Source organism: Drosophila serrata, unplaced genomic scaffold, assembly GCF_035046125.1.
Source record: "Drosophila serrata isolate PLE 108 unplaced genomic scaffold, ASM3504612v1 contig_123, whole genome shotgun sequence".
NCBI lineage: Eukaryota > Metazoa > Arthropoda > Insecta > Diptera > Drosophilidae > Drosophila > Drosophila serrata.
The window spans coordinates 742,135-748,568 of record NW_028257021.1 but is presented as its reverse complement, the minus strand read 5'-3'; positions in this window follow the sequence as shown (position 1 = coordinate 748,568).

Genomic DNA, 6,434 nt, shown 5'->3' with positions numbered 1-6,434 from the left:
ATGCCCTGCTCTATCATTTCCTTAATTTGTTTATTTACCTCCTGATCAATACTCTGGGGGTTTATGGTTTGGGGGGGGGTATGGTTTGCAATAAACCGGGTCTTCATGTTGAGTTTGAATAACATGTTTAATGGTACTAGTGAAAGTCAAATTCTCACCTTCTCTGTACTGAATGTCTCTATATTTGTATAGGACTTTCTTTAAACATTCCTTTTCTTCAACATTGAGATGTTCGAGTCGAAACTCATTACATTCGCGTAATTCGTTATTGATCGCGAAGTTAATTGTTTCATCAGTATGTGGATGTGGGATCGCGTTGCATTGCATCTGCATCCTTTGCATCTTTACTGTTTTTGGGAGTAAGGCACTTTATGGGTGCGGTCTTCTCCAATTTTTGTTTAGTTTTGGTGTTAACCTGTTTGTCTTTTGGACTGGGACACTTTTTTAGTGTGGTCTCACCCTTTTTGATTGGGTCAAGGAATCTAGTTGATACGGTCTCGCCCTTTTTATCCTCGTACCTGAATTTATAGGGTTTTGAACCTAAGGTTACAGTCTCCTTCTCATTATCAATCTTTGCTTTGGTATCTACCAAGTATATACGACCTAACAGGAAATCATAATTTTGAGAAAATTTAAGAACATAGAATTTTTTTTCGAACGGACATATTACATTGGGCTTAATCATTAGACTTTTCGTTAATTTTATTGGGCCCTTAATTGTATATACCGTGAGGTTTTCTTTAGTTTCTATTAAATTTGCAAAATTTTCCCTAATGATGTTAATGGATGACCCTGTGTCAATCATACCTTTGTAAAAATTGTTCTGACAATCAATTTTTACATATGGACTGACTCTTCCTCTTCCACCGTGTCCGAGGTTTCCGAGGCAGTTTGATGAAAATCTACGTCTACATCCATCCATCTGTCCACTACTACTTTCTCTTTGTCTTTTTATGGGACCATTATTACCCGGGTTGTGCGAAGTAGAGGGCTGATGATTCAATGGGTTATTCTGCCTACCTTGATTTAACTTATTCCTAAAATTGTGATAAACTTGTGGGTCAACAATAGTAGGGTTACTTGGATTTCGATTCTGGATATTTCGATTCGAATTGCTGGCTTGATTATTATTTTGAAACGTGGACTTATAGTAAAAATTTGTATTGTGTTTATTGTTGTAATATCTTTGATTATTACTTAGATTTTTGTTTCCCTTATTCCTGCGATTATAATCGTGAGATTTTTGAAAATACATGTCTTCAGGATTTGCATCATAAAGACCAAGTTCCATGGTGGCTTGTTTTAGCTTTGGGATAGCATCAATATCCTTACGAGCCAACGACATGTAAATTCTTTCTGGTAATTTTTTATCAAATGTAGACTTGATAGTCCATTTTAACATACCAAAATAGTTGTTCTTAATTACAAGGTTACATTCTAATTCTAACTTATCAAAGATATTACGGTGCTTCCAGCATCTGAATGAACTTACTGATGCTCCCTGAGTTTGGCGTCTCCTCCAGTTGTTTTATCAGCGTCACCTATGGTCTATGATCCTTAAACGAAGTGGAGAGGGCTTCTCGGATCTCCATCCATGATGTTGCTCCTGCCTGGGTCACAGCTTCCAATGCGTTGTCCACTATCACTCGTTTGATAGCGCCGTAAATTATATGAGCTTGCCGGGCATTTCGTGTTGGGTACACGGTCAACAACTGATCAACCTGGTTGATGAATATTGATAGCTTTCCTGGCGTGCCATCGTAATAGTGCAGCTCCTTGATTTGGTTCAGCAACTGATTTAAGTGAAGCTCGGAGAGTTGTGACACTGTTGCCATTTTTAGTTTTATTTCGGTAAGTTTTGTTTTATTAAAAAGTCACAGAATTAAAAATTCGAATTTGAACTTTGTTTCTGACCGCACGGGATTTTCGTTTTAGAATACTACTTGCACGAAGATTCTTTAGCGGATCAACTTTTGAGTCACTATTTTAATTCGCTGGTCTGGATAGCTAGTTGTATAGCGTATCCTTTATCCAGTACCGTACTAAAAGGATTCTTTTAATTTTTGATCCTTCCGACTGCGCCAATTAAATACTTGGTTATTCGTAAGTTAAAAAAAAAATATTTTTATTTTTATTTAACCGAATAATTTACAAAATATTTTTATGAGAAGAACACCGACAGAATAATTTCGTGTCTCAAACTGAGCTCTGCTTATTGAACTAGGATTGCTGACGATCAAGCCTCGGTTTCGACCTTTTGTGGATCTTGATGGATTTCGAAAGATTCTGAGAGAGAGCTTAATTGATTCTTTAATTTCTCTTGGATTCAAGTGCATTCGCTCTTGGATACAAGTGCTCTTTTGAAATTTGATAATTTTGTTTTCGAGCTAACGAGTCGGAACTTTGAGCGTGTGACCGCGACAAAAAGGGAAAGGATGTTTAGACAATAAAATTGTTTAGTCTACTACTGGGGACTTGTGTTTATTCTACTGTCGGACTCCTGTGGAGTTGTGGTGTCCGATGACTGTATGGTTATCATTCGATGATGATTCATAGGTTTACATATGTGGAATAAGTAGACATGTGCTAAAGTCTGTGGGACTGTGGATATGTCACTATATAAATATATAAATTTTTATCTCTCGAACTATCTGTAATTTCTTTACTATAAATAGAGAAAAATGGTGTCATATTATTCTTCTTCGAAACGTGTTAAAACGTCAAAATAGTCTCATTCATCAGCTTCATTTGTTTTATCTTTAGACGAGCTATGGGAGGATTCGGTATCTCCTCCACTCAAGATTCATCATCTCATCAAAATGTTCGATAGCCTAGGATAGAATATGGGACTATATTGAATATTGGGACTTTCATTATCTCGCTAGGAACATGGGTGTTTGTAGGGGGCGATCCTGCCGCTAAAGATCCTGTACTGGAAAATAGCTCCCGCGACGCAGTCACAAAGTACATAACCCGTAGTGGTTAGAATCATAAGTCGGGGGCGTCGTTAGCTTTATTACTCATCATACATAGAACTGACTAGCTTAAACATAAGGGCTGTGCTCCTGACCGATAAGCTAAGCTTAACAGTGCGAGAGCGGGCCCGAGAAGTGGAGCGCGAACTAGCCGTCCCTCAGCTCGCCTAGTAGCGAGAGAAGCTCGGGAACTCGGGAGCGGGCGTTCGCGAACATCGAAGAGTGGGCGCGGGAGCGCTTAGACTAGCCCGATGAGCAGTGCGTGAAGAGCCGACTTGCGGGACTTCGCGCCGCGAAGGGCCTCCTGACGTGAACATTCTCCCCCCCTTGCAATCACTCGGGTTGCAACATATTCGTCCTGTATAAGCGCTGCCGCGTTCTGCAGGGTTTCCTGGCTTGCGGCGGAAATTGCCTATGCGCACCGGAGTGCAGCTGAGGAGCGGTGGACGAAGGCCGTGGAGTGGCTGAGGTGTGCCGGAGGGAGGCGCAGGATCCTAGGGGAGACGTCGACGTCGGTAGCGGATGAAGTTCGGGGGCATCCTCGGCATTGACCTCTGATCAGAGCGTCCGCGTGGTGAGAAGCGGTGGTATCTTCTCGAAGCGGACTGGAAAAAAATGTATCATGTAGAAGAGCGGTCAGTAAATAAGCACGGAGTCATCCGATGCTGGGATCGGGGTGCGGGAACTGGACTTTTAGGCATATGCAGCAGCGTGTGGTGATGCTGATTGCACGTCTTGCATCGGTCACCACTGTGGCACTTGCCTTGGGAATGTTCGTGGGCCAAATAGTTGGAACTGTAGCGGTTGGTGGAGACCGCGCTGAGCCTCTTCTCACCACTAAGCCTGAGGAACTTGTGGCATTTTCGAGGAGGATGGATTCCGCTGCAGACTCGGCATGGGTAGGATAAAATACCTCGGGAACGTCTGCTCTTGATGTCGTAGGGTACCCAGTAATTGAAGGCGTTGGGAGTAGTGATTCGCGTGGAGAACGCGGATATCCTTTGGATCGATGTGCTGGAAGGTTCAGGAGCAATCTGAACACTGGAGGAACAGTTTCTGGGATGCAGCAGGGTGTGATGCCGTCTGCGGCATGTAAAGCAGGAGTGGACACTGGGGCTATCCCGCTGCTGATGGCCTTGTGCAAAACAATTCAAGCAGAGTTTCTTTCTTCGGATGATATTTGATCTCTCGATTACGGTCATTTTGAGGAAACGGGGACATCTTCGCAGGGGGTGGTTTTCCCTGGAACACAGGTCACACCTTCTGGGTGTTGGAGTCACCCTGAAGACGCAAGAATAAAGCCGAGGCGCTGGGGCCCTCGGAGTCGACAACTTTGGCGGAAAATGTTCTGAGCTGGTAGGCGTAACGTCGTCGATGGCCTCCAGCGTCCGATGACGTCCAGTCAGAAACGCGTCTAGATCGTTAGTTACTATAAATAGTAGCTATACTTAGCTTCTAACACCGTTGAAGTGTCCGCGCCGTCGTCGGACACGGAGAACAGTTCGGAGCAGCTCTCGTAACTCTTATTCACCTTTTCCCACAAAGCCCGGATTTGGTCGCGACGCACTTGACACGTGGAAGAAGAGGGCTGGGTGATTTCTCCTGCGCCTAGAGTGTGGATCGTAGCCTCGAAGTGGCTAACCCGATCCGTGGTGGCAATGAAGCGTTTGAGAGCGGCATCTATCGCATTCTGAGCCTATTTTGCAGCTGACCGAGTTGTTACAGGCGAGGAACCGCGAATGGTGTCGACGGACTGATTGCTTTTTGCCCTTCAGATGGCCGTAGTAGCCCTTGGCTTCAAATGGGATGCCCGCGGAGATACGGATTGGGACCTGTCCAAACGGATGGATGGGATCGGACGCGGTTTTTTGTCGTCTTCCGTGGGCATTCTCGGAATAGAACCAAATAACGCGCGGTCTGGGTCGCCAAAAAACGGATAAAGTGGAGAAAAAATAAATTAAACTTGGCCACAAGGCTTGACGCTCGAATCGAGGAAGCCGACTGAAATGTCCCGTATAGAAGAAGAATAGAAAAAATATTTCCAAATAATCGGATTTGTTCTTTTTGTTTATTGATCTGCGTATTTAATTGTGGGTCTCGACATGGAGATCGTTAATGTTTGCGATTGATTTAAAAATAAAACGTCGATTTTTATTTCGTCGGAACCCACCAAAATAATAACTATTTATGGCTCGAGCAAATTACCGGCCGCTCGTGTTTAAGTATTTCAGCGCCGGAGAAGTGGAATGAAAAAACTCTTGTTCTTGGTAGCGGATACAAAGGTTTGTGTGATATGTGGATGTGACCACAACAACAATAAACACGGACTCTGTGGCGGCGAAGCGAGAAAAAGGAGAATATTAAAAAAACAACAACAGCCGCAGTCGCAGATCGCGGGATTTTAGTGGTATTGGGAATCGTCTCGCAACCCGAAAAAAAAAATAATTTTTTAATTTTTAATTAGCCGCGAATGTCTATTGTTTGAAGCCGTAACGGTGGGATTCTTGGTAGCAGAACAGCTTGCTGGGTGATGCCGTCGGCAGAGCAGTGCGTATGTGAAGAACCCAAGAATTAAACGGCCAAAACATTAACAAATCGTTGGCTGTGGCGGCTAAGTGTAAAAATAACTAAACACTTGCCGTTGCGGTCGCAGATCGTGTGGGAGGGAGTTCGACAAAGAACTACAGGGCAACAACAACACAGCCGTGTCGGCGGCTAAATTGAAGACAATTAAAAACACTCGTTTGTGTTTGGGTTTTGCTGCTCAGCTCAGAATAGTGCGAAGCTTGCCCAATATATGTATGTATGCAAAATTGTGGAAATCGATGCTCAGCGCAGAGTAGCGCGAAGCTTGCCCAATATATATGTATGTATGTAGATAATTAGGGTTTGTATTGGCACAGTGGAGCATTGAGAAATGGATTGTATTGAATTGTCCGAACAGAAAAATGTGTATGGAAACAGCACAAAAAATTAGCGAAAATGTCGTGACAGCGGCGGACTGTTCGGCGAGCGGGGTGAATTCCCGCAACAAGCGCACACCGGCTGACCGATATTAATTATGCCTTTCTTTTTGTAACACAATTTCACTGTTCACGGAGAACTTTTTTTACGGAAATATTAGCACAAGTTTAGAATGCGTGTGTATGTGTGTGGCTGCACATAGGCCTCGGCCGTTGGCAAGTAGATGAACAACGGAGAATCGAAGAGACGGCGAGGAGGATGGCGGCGCACACAAAACGGACACGGATGGAAAATTTCGAAGTTCGGAGGCGAATAGAAAGTGGAATTTCTCACTGCCGTGGTGTCAGGAAAACTCGGACGGGGAGTTGACACGAACAAAACAATACATTTTCCAGCGGTGCGACCGAAATTATATGTTCAGCCCACTGTTGAAGACCGACACCGAGAACAAGACGGAAGCAAGCAGATACTTATCTCTAGCGGAAAAATCACCGG